This window comes from Pseudophryne corroboree, chromosome 10, assembly GCF_028390025.1.
Source record: "Pseudophryne corroboree isolate aPseCor3 chromosome 10, aPseCor3.hap2, whole genome shotgun sequence".
In the NCBI taxonomy this organism is placed as follows: Eukaryota; Metazoa; Chordata; class Amphibia; order Anura; family Myobatrachidae; genus Pseudophryne; species Pseudophryne corroboree.
The window spans coordinates 296,535,477-296,552,981 of NC_086453.1; the positions used below are offsets into that span (position 1 = coordinate 296,535,477).

Here is a 17,505-nt window from a genome sequence, read left to right on the forward strand (position 1 = left end):
TGTCGCATCGACACGGCTCCCATTCACACCGCACCTGACCCGGTAATCAACCCGGGTAAAACCCTTCTTTTTTACCGGGTTGAATAACCGGGTCAGGCGACCCGCTAAAACGACCAATGACCTTTCACATCGCACACTGACCCGGGTCGACACGGCAATATGCCGTGTCGATACCGGGTTATTTGTGCGATGTGAAAGGGGTATAAGTCTGGGGAACTCCCAGTGTTTTCTTTACATAAGGGTTGCTGGAACTCTTGGGCCTGCCATCTGGGATATGTTCAGGATGCTGTCAGGATGCAGGCAGTCAAAAGACCGCTGGAATACCAACCTCAGTTGAGATGTTGACCCCAGAATTCCGTCAGCCAGCATCCCGATCGAAAGTATGCTGGGGACTGTTAGGGTTAGGCCATGGAGGGCTTAGGTTTAGGCACCAACAGGAAGGATTGGAGTTAGGCTGTGGGGAAGGGAGTGGTGATTAAGTTTAGGTACCGACGGGGAGGGTTGTAGTTAAGCTGCGGGGAAGGGAGGGGTGGTTAGGTTTAGGCACCAACGGGAAGGGTTGGAGTTAGAATGCGGGGAAGGGAGGGGTGGTTAGGTTTAGGCACCATCTGGGAGGGTTAGGGTTTAGGCTGCTGAGAAGGGAAGGGGGAGGGGTATAGGCACCACCAGGAAAAAGTTAGGGTTAGGAGGGTAGGGTCTCCACCCAAGTTCTGAAGCCAGAGTACAAAACCAAATTAGTAGTATGTGTGACTCTGTGATAACTTAAGCCTGGCATACATTATACAATTATCAAAACGATGCACCTATAATCAGAAGTTGTTCCACTTACTGGGTTTGTTTCCTGCTTACAGAGAAAAGTAATTCTGATCAGAACAAAATTTCCCTTGAGATCTGGTAAAATTTATGTTTTTACCTGTGTTGTTTTTCTGTACTTAGGGGGTAATTCCAAGTTGATCAGTTGGGCAAAACCATATGCACTGCAGGGGAGGCAGATATAACATGTGCAGAGAGAGTTAGATTTGGGTGGGTTATTTTATTTCTGTGCAGGGTAAATACTGGCTGCTTTATTTTTACACTGCAAATTAGATTGCAGATTGAACACACCCCACCCAAATCTAACTCTCTCTGCACATGTTATATCTGCCTCCCCTGCAGTGCACATGGTTTTGCCCAACTGCTGAAAAAAATCCTGCTGCGATCAACTTGGAATTACCCCCTTAGTTTTGATTGCTGTTATGTTTACCTTGGCCCAAGTGTCCTTTTATGTTTGCACCTCAGTGCTTTATGTTATATTTGTAGCTCAAGTGCTTTGTTATGTAGGTACCCCAGCCCTTTATGGTATGTATGTTCCTCAACACTTTATGTGCCCATCTTAACTAAGAACAAACAGGTCATGAGCCAGAAACCTGAAATTAGAAAGTAAAATGACTGCCAGGAATCATTGCAAGGATGTTCTAATCTTCACTGTGATACAGCCACAAATGCAGGCCCCCAGGCTATTCCCACTAGATGGCAGTTGACAGCCCTTGGATCATGAGACAATACAACAAGTCAGATGAAGTTGGAGACAGACCAAGGGTAAGGACAAGCAGTACAGATTTTAAAACTGAACAAAAAAACAAGGTTAGGGTTTGAAAAATGACAGTTCGGAGCTGATTGGCTGGTGCAATTTATCACTCACAGGGGTATATTCAATTGAAGTCGAAAGATGCCGTCTGTCGAAAAGACGACAGTTTTCGACTTTTTTAGGTCGGAAGGGGTTCCGACCTATTCAGTCTAACCCCAAATTATTTGACAAGTCGAGGAAGTCTAAAAGCACATGGATCGGCGGAATAGCTGTCGATCCACGTGCTTGTGTCAAAAATGGGGCCAAAACAGACAGGTTTTGGCCCCCTTTTCGACCATCTCAATTCGACTTTAAAAAATGTTAAGTTATACCCCGTGAGTTATACCGCATTTCCACTACTGAGCACGGGTCGCAGCCGGGAGCCTGACACGGGTGCTACCCGGCTGCGGCCCGTGCTCAGCCTCCTTTCCCACTGTGCTCACCATCCCAGCATATTGCTGGGTTGGTGACGCTGCTAGTGACGCGGCAGGGGCGGCGCTGGGAGATCACATGATCTCCCATCTCCGCCCTTCCAAACAGTGTAAACGGGAGCCGTGTCACATCGACAGTCTTCCGTTTACACTACAACCCTACCCGTATAAATTCCCGTGTCCTACCCAGGGTAAGATTCCCGGATCACTTGATCCGGGTTTTTGCGGGGGGGACCCTTTACCACTAGCAAAAAATACGGGTAAATGCGCCCCTGTGCATTTACCCGTGTTTTTTTAGCTAGTGGAAAAGGGGTATTAGTAATTCAGCAATAACCAAAATAAAGGTTTGGCCAGTCACAGGTAGGCAGGTGAGATGTACTACAGTAGAAGAGAGACGTACTGTATATATTTAAATCCATGTCAGTTGGTGCAAATCCACTATTCACTGGTCAAAATCACATTGTGTTGATTGGAAAACTAGTTGCTACATATCTTGAGTATTGGCATTCCTGATATATCATAAATGTCTGCCCATCCATAATGCACAGAGCCAATTGTAAAGCGCAACGGAAGTTGCTGCGCTATAAAAGAAACTGTTAATAAATAAATGGCCAGGCCATGATACCCATATAAATGCTACTGTGAGCAGCATTTCATGCAGTGCCGTGTGCATGTCTGTATTACGCAGATACCCCTTTCACACCGCAAATAACCCGGTATCGATCCGGTATAGTGCCGGGTCGCTGTGCGGTGTGAAAGGGTCACTCCTGAATTCCCGGGTCGCCTAACCTGTTAATTCAATCTGGGAATAAAAAAGGGTTATTTCTGAGCTATTGCCTGGTCAGGAGCAGTGTGAACGGGTTTCCCGGGTCGATGGGACCCGTTAACTGCATAGGGAGAGGCAGCGTGTAGATGATCTCATTTCCTAGCGCCGCCGCGGTCCCCGCCTCCGATGGCAACCTGACCTGGCAATATGCCGGTTTGGGAAGCCAGTTCTCAGGGTCCAATGCCGGGTCGCACCCGGGTGCGGTATGACATACAAGTTCAGGTGCAGTGACTTTTACAGCGCCTATAGCAGCGTAGCCGGAGGATGTGTCACAGCCGCCGCTCATGGCAGCGTCCACCCGACTCCAGCAAGCGAGTTCTCGCTTGCTGGAGCCGGGTGGACGCTGCTTTGAGCGGCGGCTGTGACATCCTCCGGCGCTGCTCTCTCCCGTCTGCCCACTGCTCTCCGTCTCTGCTCCCGCATCTCAATTTTACATTTTTTAAAGTCGAATTGAGATAGTCGAAAAGGGGGCCAAAACCTGTCTGTTTTGGCCCCGTTTTTGACACAAGCACGTGGATTGACAGCTATTCCGCCGATCCATGTGCTTTTAGACTTACTCGACTTGTCAAATAATTTGGGGTTAGACTGAATAAAAAAGTCGAAAACTGTCGTCTTTTCGACAGACGGCATCTTTCGACTTCAATTGAATATACCCCTGTGAGTGATAAATTGCACCAGCCAATCAGCTCCCAACTGTCATTTTTCAAACCCAGGGGCAGATGTATTAAGCCTGGAGAAGTGATAAGCAGTGATAAGTGCAAGGTGATAACGCACCAGCCAATCAGCTCCTAACTGTAAATTTACATATTGAAGCTGATTGGCTGGAGCGTTATCACCTTGCACTTATCACTGCTTTATCACTTCTCCAGGCTTAATACATCTGCCCCACAGTCTGTAACATGGCAGTTAGGAGCTGATTAGCTGGTGCAATTTGTCACAGTGAAATTTAGCACTCATTGATAAAATAATAAGATTTTACTCACCGGTAAATCTATTTCTCGTAGTCCGTAGTGGATGCTGGGAACTCCGTAAGGATCATGGGGAATAGACGGGCTCCGCAGGAGACTGGGCACTCTAAAAGAAAGATTAGGTACTATCTGGTGTGCACTGGCTCCTCCCACTATGACCCTCCTCCAGACCTCAGTTAGGATACTGTGCCAGGAAGAGCTGACACAATAAGGAAGGATTTTGAATCCCGGGTAAGACTCATACCAGCCACACCAATCACACCGTATAACTCGTGATACTACACCCAGTTAACAGTATGAAATATAACTGAGCCTCTCAACAGATGGCTCAACAATAACCCTTAGTTAGGCAATAACTACATACAAGTATTGCAGACAATCCGCACTTGGGATGGGCGCCCAGCATCCACTACGGACTACGAGAAATAGATTTACCGGTGAGTAAAATCTTATTTTCTCTGACGTCCTAGTGGATGCTGGGAACTCCGTAAGGACCATGGGGATTATACCAAAGCTCCCAAACGGGCGGGAGAGTGTGGATGACTCTGCAGCACCGAATGAGAGAACTCAAGGTCCTCCTCAGCCAGGGTATCAATTTTGTAGAATTTAGCAAACGTGTTTGCCCCTGACCAAGTTGCAGCTCGGCAAAATTGTAAAGCCGAGACCCCTCGGGCAGCCGCCCAAGATGAGCCCACTTTCCTCGTGGAATGGGCTTTTACTGATTTAGGATGCAGCAATCCAGCCGCAGAATGCTCCAGCTGAATTGTGCTACAAATTCAGCGAGCAATAGTCTGCTTAGAAGCAGGAGCACCTATTTTGTTGGGTGCCTACAGGATAAAAAGCGAGTCAGTTTTCCTGACTCCAGCCGTCCTGGAAATATAGGCCCTCATTCCGAGTTGTTCGCTCGGTATTTTTCATCGCATCGCAATGAAAATCCGCTTAGTACGCATGCGCAATGTTCGCACTGCGACTGCGCCAAGTAACTTTGCTATGTAGAAAGTAATTTTACTCACGGCTTTTTCATCGCTCCGGCGATCGTAATGTGATTGACAGGAAATGGGTGTTACTGGGCGGAAACACGGCGTTTCAGGGGCGTGTGGCTGAAAACGCTACCGTTTCCGGAAAAAACGCAGGAGTGGCCGGAGAAACGGTGGGAGTGCCTGGGCGAACGCTGGGTGTGTTTGTGACGTCAACCAGGAACGACAAGCACTGAACTGATCGCACAGGCAGAGTAAGTCTGAAGCTACTCTAAAACTGCTAAGTAGTTTGTGAGCGCAATATTGCGAATACATCGGTCGCAATTTTAAGATGCTAAGATACACTCCCAGTAGGCGGCGGCTTAGCGTGTGTAACTCTGCTAAATTCGCCTTGCGACCGATCAACTCGGAATGAGGGCCATAAATTTTTAAGGCCCTGACTACGTCCAGTAACTTGGAATCTTCCAAGTCCCTAGTAGCCGCAGGCACTACAATAGGTTGGTTCAAGTGAAAAGCTGATACCACCTTAGGGAGAAACTGGGGACGAGTCCTCAATTCTGCCCTATCCATATGGAAAATCAGATAAGGGCTTTTACATGACAAAGCCGCCAATTCTGACACACGCCTAGCCGAAGCCAAGGCCAATAACATGACCACTTTCCACGTGAGATATTTCAAATCCACAGTTTTAAGTGGCTCAAACCAATGTGATTTTAAGAAACTCAACACCACGTTGAGATCCCAAGGTGCCACAGGAGGCACAAAAGGGGGCTGAATATGTAGCACTCCCTTTACAAATGTCTGAACTCCAGGCAGTGAAGCCAGTTCTTTCTGGAAGAAAATCGACAGCCGAAATCTGGACCTTAATGGAACCCAATTTTAGGCCCATAGTCACCCCTGACTGTAGGAAGTGCAGAAAACGACCCAGCTGAAATTCCTCTGTCTTCCTGGCCTCACACCACGCAACATATTTTCGCCAAATACGGTGATAATGGTTTGCGGTTACTTCTTTCCTGGCTTTTATCAGCGTAGGAATGACTTCTTCCGGAATGCCCTTTTCCTTTAGGATCCGGAATTCAACCGCCATGCCGTCAAACGCAGCCACGGTAAGTCTTGGAACAGACAGGGCCCCTGCTGTAGCAGATCCTGTCTGAGCGGTAGAGGCCATGGGTCCTCTGATATCATTTCTTGAAGTTCTGGGTACCAAGCTCTTCTTGGCCCATCCGGAACCACGAGTATCGTTCTTACTCCTCGTTTTCTTATTATTCTCAGTACCTTTGGTATGAGAGGCAGAGGAGGGAATACATAAACCGACTGGTACACCCACGGTGTCACTAGAGCGTCCACAGCTATTGCCTGAGGGTCCCTTGACCTGGCGCAATATCTAGTTTTTTGTTTAGGCGGGACGCCATCATGTCCACCTGTGGCCTTTCCCAACAGTTTACCAACAGTTGGAAGACTTCTGGATGAAGTCCCCACTCTCCCGGGTGTAGGTCGTGTCTGCTGAGGAAGTCTGCTTCCCAGTTGTCCACTCCCGGAATGAACACTGCTGACAGTGCTAAGACGTGATTTTCCGCCCATCGGAGAATCCTTGTGGCTTCTGCCATCGCCATCCTGCTTCTTGTGCCGCCCTGTCGGTTTACATGGGCGACTGCCGTGATGTTGTCTGATTGGATCAGTACCGGCTGGTTTTGAAGCAGAGGCCTTGCCAGACTTAGGGCATTGTAAATGGCCCTCAGTTCCAAAATATTTATGTGTAGGGACGACTCCTGACTTGACCAAAGTCCTTGGAAATTTCTTCCCTGTGTGACTGCCCCCCAGCCTCGAAGGCTGGCATCCGTGGTTACCAGGACCCAGTCCTGTATGCCGAATCTGCGGCCCTCTTGAAGATGAGCACTCTGCAGCCACCACAGTAGAGATAACCCTGTCTCCAAGGACCAGGGTATCAGCCGATGCATCTGAAGATGCGATCCGGACCACTTGTCCAACAGGTCCCACTGAAAGGTTCTTGCATGAAACCTGCCGAATGGAATTTTGCTTCGTAAGAAGCTACCATTATTCCCAGGACTCGTGTGCAGTGATGCACCGATACCTGTTTTGGTTTTAGGAGGCCTCTGACTAGAGATGACAGCTCCTTGGCCTTCTCCTCCGGGAGAAACACTTTTCTCTGTTCTGTGTCCAGAACCATCCCTAGGAACAGCAGGCGTGTCGTAGGGACCAGCTGTGACTTTGGAATGTTTAGAATCCAGCCGTGCTGTTGTAGCACTTCCCGAGATAGTGCTACCCCTACCAACAACTGCTCTCTGGACCTCGCCTTTATCAGGAGATCATCCAAGTACGGGATAATTAAAACTCCCTTCCTTCGAAGGAGTATCATCATTTCCGCCATTACCTTGGTAAAGACCCTCGGAGCCGTGGAGAGACCGAACGGCAACGTCTGGAATTGGTAATGGCAATCCTGTACCACAAATCTGAGGTACTCCTGGTGAGGATGGTAAATGGGGACATGTAGGTAAGCATCCTTGATGTCCATCGATACCATGTAATCTCCCTCGTCCAGGCTTGCAATAACCGCCCTGAGCGATTCCATCTTGAACTTGCATTTTTTGATATATGTGTTCAAGGATTTCAAATTTAAAATGGGTCTCACCGAACCGTCCGGTTTCGGTACCACAAACATTGTGGAATAGTAACCCCTTTCTTGTTGAAGTAGGGGCACCTTTACTATCACTTGTTGTGAATACAGCTTTTGAATTGCCTGTAACACTGCCTCCCTGCCTGAGGGAGTGGTTGGCAAGGCAGATTTGAGGAAACGGCGGGGGGGAGACGTCTCGAATTCCAGTTTGTACCCCTGAGATACTATTTGAAGGATCCAGGGATCCACCCGTGAGCGAGCCCACTGATTGCTGAAATGCTTGAGACGGGCCCCCACCGTACCTGGCTCTGCCTGTGGAGCCCCAGCGTCATGCTGTGGACTTAGAGGAAGCGGGGGAGGACTTTTGCTCCTGGGAACTGGCTGTATGCTGCAGCTTTTTCCCTCTACCTCTGGGCAGAAAGGACGCGCCTTTAACCCGCTTGCCCCTATTGGGCCGAAAGGACTGTACCTGATAATACGGTGCTTTCTTTGGTTGTGAGGGAACATGGGGCAAAAATGTAGACTTCCCAGCTGTTGCTGTGGAAACGAGGTCCGAGAGACCATCCCCGAACAATTCCTCACCCTTATAAGGCAGAACTTCCATGTGTCGTTTGGAATCTGCATCACCTGTCCACTGCCGAGTCCATAACCCTCTCCTGGCAGAAATGGACATAGCACTAATTTTGGATGCCAGCCGGCAAATATCCCTCTGTGCATCCCTCATGTATAAAAGTGCGTCTTTTATATGCTCTACGTTCAGCAAAATAGTGTCCCTGTCTAGGGTATCTATATTTTCTGACAGGGAATCTGACCACGCAGCAGCAGCGCTGCACATCCAGGCTGAAGCTATAGCCGGTCTCAGTATCACACCTGTGTGTGTATATATAGATTTCAGGATAGCCTCCTGCTTTCTATCAGCAGATTCCTTCAGGGCGGCCGTATCCGGAGACGGTAGTGCCACCTTTTTCGACAAGCGTGTGAGCGCTTTATCCACCCTAGGGGATGTTTCCCAGCGTGACCTATCCTCTGGCGGGAAAGGGTACGCCATTAGTAACCTCTTAGAAATTACCATCTTTTTATCAGGGGAAGCCCACGCTTCTTCACACACTTCGTTTAACTCTTCAGATGGAGGAAAAGCTACTGGTAGTTTTTTCTCTCCAAACATTATACCCTTTTTTGTGGTACCGGGGTTAACATCAGAAATGTGCAACACATTTTTCATTGCCTCAATCATGTAACGTGTGGCCCTACTGGAAGTTACATTAGTCTCTTCGTCGTCGACACTGGAGTCAGTATCCGTGTCGACATCTGTGTCAACCATCTGAGGTAGCGGGCGTTTTAGAGCCCCTGATGGTTTTTGAGACGCCTGGGCAGGCACAGGCTGAGAAGCCGGCTGTCCCACATTAGGTATGTCGTCAAACCTTTTATGTAAGGAGTCGACACTATCACGTAATTCCTTCCACAGCACCATCCACTCAGGTGTCAACCCCGCAGGGGGTAACATCACATTTACAGGCATCTGCTCCGCCTCCACATAAGCCTCCTCATCAAACATGTCGACACAGCCGTACCGACACACCGCAAACACACAGGGAATGCTCTGACAGAGGACAGGACCCCACAAAGCCCTTTGGGGAGACAGAGAGAGAGTATGCCAGCACACACCAGAGCGCTATATAACACTGGGATCCCACTATCAATGAGTGATTTCCCTATAGCTGCTTTTTTATATATATTACATATACATATAAATATATATCTATACTGTGCCTAAATTTAGTGCCCCCCCCCCCTCCCCCTCTCTTTTTTACCCTTCTGTAGTATTCTCAGACTGCAGGGGAGAGCCAGGGAGCTTCCTTCCAGCGGAACTGTGAGGGAAAAATGGCGCCAGTGTGCTGAGGGAGAAGCCCCGCCCCCTTTTCGGCTGACTTTCTCCCGCTTTTTCTGTGATACTGGCAGGGGTGATTTTACATCTATATAGCCTCTGGGACTATATATGATGTATATTTTGCCAGCCAAGGTGTTATTTATTGCCCTCAGGGCGCCCCACCACCCCACCGTCCTGCACCCATCAGTGACCGAAGTATGAGGTGTACATGAGGAGCAATGGCGCACAGTTGCAGTGCTGTGCGCTACCTTGGTGAAGACTGAAGTCTTCTGCCGCCGATTTTCCGGACCTTCTTCGTGCTTCTGGCTCTGTAAGGGGGACGGCGGCGCGGCTCCGGGAACGAACACCAAGGTCGGGTCCTGCGGTCGATCCCTCTGGAGCTAATGGTGTCCAGTAGCCTAAGAAGCCCAAACTACCACCTGTTAGGTAGGTTCGCTTCTTCTCCCCTTAGTCCCTCGCTGCAGTGAGTCTGTTGCCAGCAGATCTCACTGAAAATAAAAAACCTAAATATACTTTCTTTCTAGGTGCTCAGGAGAGCCCCTAGTGTGCATCCAGCTCGGCCGGGCACAAGAATCTAACTGAGGTCTGGAGGAGGGTCTTAGTGGGAGGAGCCAGTGCACACCAGTAGTCTAAAAGCTTTCTTTATAGTTGTGCCCAATCTCCTGCGGAGCCGCTAATCCCCATGGTCCTTACCGGAGTCCCCAGCATCCACTTAGGACGTTAGAGAAATAAGGGCATACATTTGAGAACCATTCGCCTTTAAGGTGACTGGCTGCTCTCTGCTGCAGCTCTACAAGTTGCCTTATGAATCTTATTCCTCCCATGATCACTCCTGACTGCACTGCACTGCATATTAATAGCAGCAGGGCTGTGTGTGACTGTGTGCTCACTGCAGTGGCATTGGGTTATTACTAGCGTGTCTCCACCTAGCTGCTGAACTGGTGAGTCACTCCACGTGACGTCGCCCGGGGAGGGGGGCAGCGTCTGTCTGCAGCCTGGAACACGTGTGACTTGGCTCTGCCCAGTGGGTGGACGCTCCTCCTGACAAAGCTGCTCTTGTAGCACAATGCGAGCAGCTGTTGTGCAGAGCCCCGTGCTGTGCCAGGAGCAAGCAGCCACACCGTGCCCAGGGAGAGAGTGGCACTTCACAAAGCCCTCCTAGTACAGGATCAGCCCCAGCACTGAGCTGACTGTAGACCACCGGATTTCTCCAGATAGCTCCCAGGTCAGTAGTAATGTCAGGCCCTCGGTGTAATGTGCAGTTGTTGTAGTCTCTGTGTATTGTTGCTGTGTGATATTATAGGATGGCATGGTTATTGCAGGTCAGCACTGTGTGTGTATACATATGTATATCAGTGTAATCATGGTATTGGGTTTCCAGCCTAATGCAACCTTGGCACTATGAAACAGCGAGTGCAATGTACTGGATACACTGTAATGAGTGGGGGGCTGCATGCTGGCACAGAGACCCCTGTGGTCTGGTCAGATACTTTCTCATTACTGGGCAGCACTGGAGGGAGATCTGGGTATGGTGCTGCTTATTATGTCGTGTATTCACAGGCTTGTTGTATTGTAGTCAGTTTGTGTAGTGCAACAACATAGGAGACAGACAGACTGACAGTCAGTAAGTAGATTAGACTGCTAGAGACCCCTCTGCCGGGACAGTCGCTCTTTTTCTACCCAAAATCGTGTACACTCATTACTTTGCATGCACCAAATTTGGAAGAGTCTCTTCTGTCTGTCTTACCTTATTTGGGAGCTAAAAGAAAGTTTGAGGTGGAATTTATGGCTGGGGGTCACATACAGCTCCCTAGTGATGACCTGGATTTACATTTACTTAACCATGTCAATTCTAAAGTGTGTGTGTGTGTGTGTGTGTGTGTGTGTGTAGAGTTTGATTTATACTTTTATATTCTGCAGTATTTGGAGCCTAAAGTATATCCTTTTAGAATGTAAGCTTTCACGAGCAGGGTCATCTTCTCTCATGTGCTTTTACGTCTCTTACTGAACCTATCTTCTTTTTAATACTCCCTTTGAAGGCACCAAATCCCTCCAGTTTTCTGCTGCCCTGTTACTTATTTCAGTGCTGTTTACTGGCGCAGAAATGTTTTTATATACCCTGTACTTGTCCTATATTGTATTAAATTGTAAGTCACTGTCTTCATGTCTTGCTTATTTGTTTAATTGGGCGCTGCGGTTCCCATGTGGCGCCATATAAAATAGGATTTTAATTACCTACCGGTAAATCCTTTTGTCATAGTCCGTAGAGGATGCTGGGGTCCACATTCATACCATGGGGTATAGACTGGTCCACTAGGAGCCATGGGCACTTTAAGAAATTGATAGTGAGGGCTGGTTCCTCCCTCTATGCCCCTCCTACCAGACTCAAACCCCTTTCCCATCTCCAATGCCGGATCCCAACCGGGAATTGGAAACGGGTCATTTCCGTGTGGGATCCGGCATTGGAGACTCTCCTACCTCTTTCTGATGGCTTACAGACCCGGTATTATGCCGGGTCGGTTGCCATAAAGGCGGGGGGCGGAGGTGGAGGTGGCGCTGGGAGATGGGCTCATCACAGCGCCGCCTCTCCCTATCTTGTAAACGGGTCCCGGATCGGCTCGTCCCGGGAATCCGTTTACAGAGCCACTGACCCGGTATTCAACCTGGGAATAACACTGCTTATAACTCGGGTTGAATTACCAGGTCAGGCGACCCGGGAAATCAGACATGGCGCTTTCACACCGCAATATGCCGGGTCGATACCGGGTTATTTGTGTGGTGTGAAAGAGGTATCCGTATAGGAAACTGTGCCCGAGGAGAAAGACATACTTTGAGAGAAGGATATAAAAGGATAGTGGTGAGATTCCGAACCAGCACACACAAACTAGACGAAAGCCAAGCTAGCCAAACTTTGAACGAGGAACAGCAACCGCTGAACCAACAATACTTAACCAAGTAACAGTGCAGGAAGAAACAAAGCACTGGGCGGGCGCCCAGTATCCTCTACGGACTACGAGAAAAGGATTTACCGGTAGGTAATTAAAATCCTATTTTCTCTTACGTCCTAGAGCAGGCATTCCCAACCACGGTCCTCAAGGCACTCCAACAGTGCAGGTTTTAGTGATATCCAGGCTGCAGCACAGATGGTTAAAGCAAAATAACTGAGCTACTAATTGTCACCTGTGCTGAAGCCTGGATATCACTAAAACTTGCACTGTTAGTGTGCCTTGAGGACTGTGGTTGGGAATGCCTGTCCTAGAGGATACTGGGGTCCACATTAGTACCATGGGGATGTACCAAAGCTCCCAAACCGGGTGGGAGAGTGCTGAGGTTCCTGCAGAACTGATTGACCAAACTGAAGGTCCTCAGAGGCCAAAGTATCGAACTTGTAGAACTTGGCAAGCGCGTTCGAACCTGACCAAGTAGCTGCTCGGCAGAGCTGTAAAGCCGAGACACCCCGGGCAGCCGCCCAGGAAGAACCCACCGATCTAGTAGAGTGGGCCTGTACAGATTTTGGACACAGAAAACCTGCCGTGGAATAAGCATGCTGGATAGTAAGCCTGATCCAGCGTGCAATTGTCTGCTTTGAAGCAGTACACCCACTTTTATTGGGATCATAGAGAACAAACAGCGAGTCAGATTTTCTGTGACAAGCTGTCCGCTTCACATAGATCTTCAAAGCCCTCACAATGTCCAAGGACATTAAAGTAGCAGAAGGGTCAGTAACCACTGGAACCACAATAGGCTGGTTGATATGAAATGCAGACACCAACTTTGGAAGAAATTGCTGACGAGTACTGAGTTCAGCCCTATCTTCATGAAAAATCAGATAGGGACTTTTGTGAGACAACGCCCCCAGCTCCAACACACACCTCGCAGAAGCCAAGGCCAACAGCGTGACGGCCTTCCACATAAGAAACTTGACGTCAACGTCCTGTAAAGGCTCAAACCATTCCGATTGCAGGAACTGCAACACCACGTTGAGATCTCAAGGTGCTGTAGGAGGCACAAAGGGCGGTTGGATGTGCAGAACTCCCTTCAAAAATGTCTGAACCTCAGGGAGAAAAGCCAATTGTTTCTGGAAGAAAATGGATAAGGCTGAAATCTGGACTTTTATGGAGCCCAAAAGTAGGCCCACATCCACACCTGACTGCAGAAAAAGGAGAAAACGTCCCTGTTGAAATTCCACCGCAGGAAATTTCCTATACTCGCACCAAGAGACGTATTTCTTCCAAATACGGTGGTAATGTTTAGACGTTACCCCCTTTCTGGCTTGGATCAGGGTTGAAATAACCCTATCCGGTATCCCTTTCCGGGCTTTTCAGGCTTTTCTGGAATTTGACGCTCAACCTCCATGCCGTCAAACGTATCCGTGATTAGTCTTGATAGACGAACGGCCCCTGTTGGAGAAGGTCCTTGTGAAGAGGTAGAGGCCACGGGTCCTATAGGAGCATCCACAGTAGATCCGCATACCAGGCCGTTCTTGGCCAGTCCGGAGCAATGAGAATTGCTTGAACCTTTTCCCTTTTTATTCTTTTGAGAATCTTTTTGGGATCAGTGGGAGTGGTGGAAACACGTACACCATCTGGTAGACCCATGGAGTCACCTGAGCATCCACCGCCATTGCTTGCAGGTCCCTCGACCTGGAACAATACCGCTTGAGCTTCTTGTTGAGACGAGAGGCCATCATGTCGATTTGTGGTATTTCCCACCGACGTGTCAAGCACCCGAACACCTTCGAGTGAAGGCCCCACTCTCCTGGGTGGAGGTCGTGTCTGCTGAGGAAGTCTGCTTCCCAGTTGTCCGCGATCTTCATCCCGGGAGTAGACAACGCCACAGTGTGTCTTTCTGCCCAGAGGAGAATCCTTGTTACCTCTGACATTGCTGCCCTGCTCTTCGTTCCGCCTTGTCGGTTTATGTATGTTACTGCTGTCACATTGTCCGACTGAACCTGAATGGCTTGATCTTAAAGAAGATGAGATGCCTGTAGAATGGCGTTGTATATGGCCCTTAGTTCCAGAATGTTGATTGGAAGAATGGCTTCCTGACTTGACCGTTTTCCTTGGAACTGTTCCCCCTGGGTGGCTGCTCCCCAACCTCTGAGGCCTGCGTCTGTGGTTAGCAGAACCTAATTTTGAATCCCGAATCTTCGGCCCTCGGTCAGGTGAGAAGTCTGAAGCAACCACAGAAGAGAAATCCTGTTTTTTGACGACAGAAGAGAAATCCTGGCTTTTGACATGGTGCATGTGAAGATGCGATACGGACCATTTGTCCAGCAGATCCAGCTGGAAGGATCTTGCATGAAACCTTCCGTACTGCAGCGCCTCGTAAGCGGCTACCATCTTCCCCAGAAGGTGAATGAACAGATGCACCAATGTCCAGGTTTGTCTTAGAACATCCCGCACCATTGACTGGCTCAACAATGCATTTTCCAATGGAAGGAATACCTTCTGTTCCTCCGTATCCAATATCGTCCCCAGGAAAAGAAGCCTCCGTGCTAGTTCCAGATTAGATTTTGGTAGATTCAAAATCCACCCGTGATCCTGGAGTATTCGGGTTGAGAGGGCAATATTGACTGACAACCGCTCCCTAGATGGTGCTTTTATCAGCAGATCATCCAGGTACGGTATTTATATTCACTCCCTGTTTGCGAAAGAGAAACATCATCTCTGTCATTACCTTTGCGAACACCCTCAGTGCCGTAGATAGACCAAATGGCAGGGCCTGAAACTGGTAGTGACGGTCCTGTAATGCAAACCTTAGATAAGCCTTATGAGGCGGCCAAATCGGAATATGAAGGTACGCATCCTTGATATCCAGAGACACCAAGAATTCCCCCTCCTCCAAACCTGAGATCACCGCTCTGAGACTCCATATTGAACTTGAACACAAGTAAGTACAAGTTCAATGACTTGAGATTTAAAATGGGCCTTACCGAACCGTCCGATTTCGGAACTACAAATAGGTTGGAATAGTAACCCTGGTTTTGCAGCTGAAATGGAACTGGAACAATGACCTGAGTCTGTACCAGTTTCAGAATTGCTTCCTGTAAATTCATACTTGCTTCTTGAGAAGCTGGTAAGCCTGATTTGAAGAATATGTGAGGTGGGAGTTCCTGAAACTCCAGTCTGTAGCCCTGGGCTATGAGATCTTTGACCCAGGGATCCTGGCATGACGTTGCCCATATTTGACAGAAAAATCTCAAATGGGCTCCCACCTGCCTGTCTTCTAGGCAGTGCGGTCCACCGTCATGCCGAAGGCTTAGAGGAAGCACAACCGGGGTTCTGTTCCTGCGAACCAGCAGTTGCCGGTTTTCTGGGTTTACCTCTATTGCCTTTGAAGGCCGTAGAAGAACCTTTGGTTTTGTTTTTAAACTTTGCTGTCCGAAAGGACTGCAGAGTTTGAACAGTGTAGGATTTTCTAGCCGGGGGAGCTGCGGAAGGAAGGTATGTAGATTTACCCGCCGTAGCCTTGGATATCCACGTATCCAGTTCATCTCCAAAGAGGGCTTCACCTGTGAAAGGTAGGCTTTCCACGCCCTTCCTGGAATCCGCAGTCCTCTGGCGTAGCCACAAGCCCATGCTTGCTGACACTTCCATGGCAGTGGTGTGTGCGTTCAGTAAACCAATTTCCTTTATGGCCTCCACCATAAAGTTAGCAGAATTATCTCCCCCTGAATAAGGAATCTAACCCGTCAATTAGATTACCCGACCATTTAGCAATGGCCCTAGAGATCCATGCACAAGCTATAGTGGGTCTCTGAGCCACCCCCGCAGCTGTGTACAGAGATTTGAAGTGGTCTCAATCTTGCGGTCTGCAGCATCCTTCAAGGAAGCTGCCCCAGGAACAGGTAAAACTATCTTACGTGACAGCCTAGAAACCGATGCGTCAACTATCGGTGGGTTTTCACAATTTTTTCTATCACCCTGAGGGAACGGGAAGGAGGTGAGTGACCGTTTTGGGACCTGAAATTTCTTGTCAGGATTTACCCAAGTTGCTTCAAATAGGGAATTTAGGTGGACATTTACTAAGCAGTGATAAGAGCGGAGAAGTGAGCCAGTGAAGAAGTTGCCCCATCAACCAATCAGCAGCTCTGTATAATTTTATAGTATGCAAATTATAGATGTTACTTCAGTGCTGATTGGTTGCCATGGGCACTTCTCCACTGGCTCACTTCTCCGCTCTTATCACTGCTTAGTAAATGTCCCCCTAAATTCCTTAGATGCAGGGAAAGTAGCTGAGGATTTCTTTTCGCATTAAAATAAGATTCCTCATCTTCCTCTGTCACTTTGGGGTCTATTTACTAAGCCTTGGACGGAGATAAAGTCGCTGGAGATAAAGTACCAGCCAATCGGCTCCTAACTACCATGTCACAGGCTGTGTTTGAAAAATGACAGTTAGGAGCCGATTGGCTGGTACTTTATCTCCAGCGACTTTATCTCCGTCCTAGGCTTAGTAGATAGACCCCTTTGTCTTCTGTGGACAAATGGCAGGGGTCTTAAACACTGGAATACCTACTGAATCTCCTCATTTTGGGATAATTTATTCGAAATATTTGAAATCATCCCTTTTAATGAATCTAACCATACTGGTCCAGATCCACTAGCCTGAGAATGTGTACTATCCTGAGTACATGGCAGTGATCCCCCAGATTGAAAAAAACACTCTGCTGTGCATGATACACACTCCTTTGACATAGTAAATGTGAAAGAAAACACACACAAAGGAAATTAGGGTAAAACACAGTTAACCCACACAGAGCCCTCTAGGGAGACACAGAGTATATTGGAGCCAGCCACACAGCGCCCCTATAGCTAAAGTACAAATTCAGCTGGGTCGGAAACTATGTACCCTTAATAGGGTTTAGTACACCAATATTGCTCCCGCCCTTCGCTATGACTCCGCTGAGGTGTTCTGGAGTCCTTGTGGAGGAGCTGTGCTTCCCTGCCAGTCTCTGTGTTCAGATGCAGAGGGAAAATGGCACTGGTGAGCTGCTGGATCTGCTTATAGTGAAGCCCCGCCCCTTTAATGGTGCGCGGTCTTCCCCTTTTTTTTTATACTGGCTGAGGTAATTTCTGTCCTACAGTGGGTTAAAACCCCTGTAGAAGCGCTGCCAGTGTGGGTATATGGATGTTGCGGCTTCAGCTCGCCCCATACAGCGGAACACACACCCT

At 48.6% G+C, this 17,505-nt stretch overlaps 1 protein-coding gene across 2 annotated transcripts in view; it reads left to right on the forward strand.

Annotated features, from left to right (window-relative positions):
- The window catches only part of KLHL21 (kelch like family member 21), a 108,182-nt gene that overhangs the window by 43,298 nt on the left and 47,379 nt on the right, over positions 1-17,505 (forward strand). Inside the window, exon 1 of one of the 2 annotated variants that reach the window (XM_063943396.1) lies at positions 10,205-10,556. The exons of the other annotated variant lie outside the window; for it this stretch is intronic. The gene's annotated coding sequence lies outside the window, so the exon portion shown is untranslated. Of the gene's footprint in view, positions 1-10,204; positions 10,557-17,505 lie in introns of those variants that run through there. 2 annotated transcript variants of the gene reach the window in all.